Source organism: Chrysochloris asiatica, unplaced genomic scaffold (assembly GCF_000296735.1).
Source record: "Chrysochloris asiatica unplaced genomic scaffold, ChrAsi1.0 scaffold00119, whole genome shotgun sequence".
NCBI classification, from domain to species: domain Eukaryota; kingdom Metazoa; phylum Chordata; class Mammalia; order Afrosoricida; family Chrysochloridae; genus Chrysochloris; species Chrysochloris asiatica.
Window position 1 is genome coordinate 2,000,509 of NW_006408637.1, and position 574 is coordinate 2,001,082.

The window sequence follows — 574 nt, forward strand, 5'->3', positions numbered from 1 at the left end:
CAGTACAGCAAGAATGTTCCTTAGAAGCCAGGATGGCCAGATTTCATCTCTCCTACTTCAGACATATTATCAGGAGGGACCAGTCCCTGAGAAAAAAAGGAAGATTCCAAGGAGATGGATTGGCACAGTGACAGCAGAAATGGGCTCTGGCTTAGCAACGGTTGTGAGGTTGCTAAGCAGGGCTGAGCAGTGTTTTGATCTGTTATACATACTGTCACTGGGAGTTGGAACTGACTCGATGGCATCTAACAACAGCAATGAATTTAACACGGAAGGCACAGAACTGTTAAAAGGAAACTTAAAAATCTCATCGAAGAGCACAGAACCAGATCTTGATAAAGAGGATGATCTACCATATTCTTGGATGAAAAAACACATAAAGTTATCTATAAAATCAACATAGTGATATTATCTCATTTAGAAGGCAACAGATTTTTCCCCCCACATTACAACAGGTAATTTTATTTCTTAAGGGCTCATATTGCAAACTTTAAGCCAAGTATGTGCTGTAATCATGTGGGCATAATTCACATATTTAGGAAAGGAAAAGCAGACTGTTATCCATATACATGGA

General features: G+C 39.4%; 1 protein-coding gene across 1 annotated transcript in view; it reads left to right on the forward strand.

Annotated features, from left to right (window-relative positions):
• The window catches only part of FMN2 (formin 2), a 655,381-nt gene that overhangs the window by 398,013 nt on the left and 256,794 nt on the right, over positions 1 to 574 (forward strand). The gene's annotated exons all lie outside the window — the stretch shown is intronic.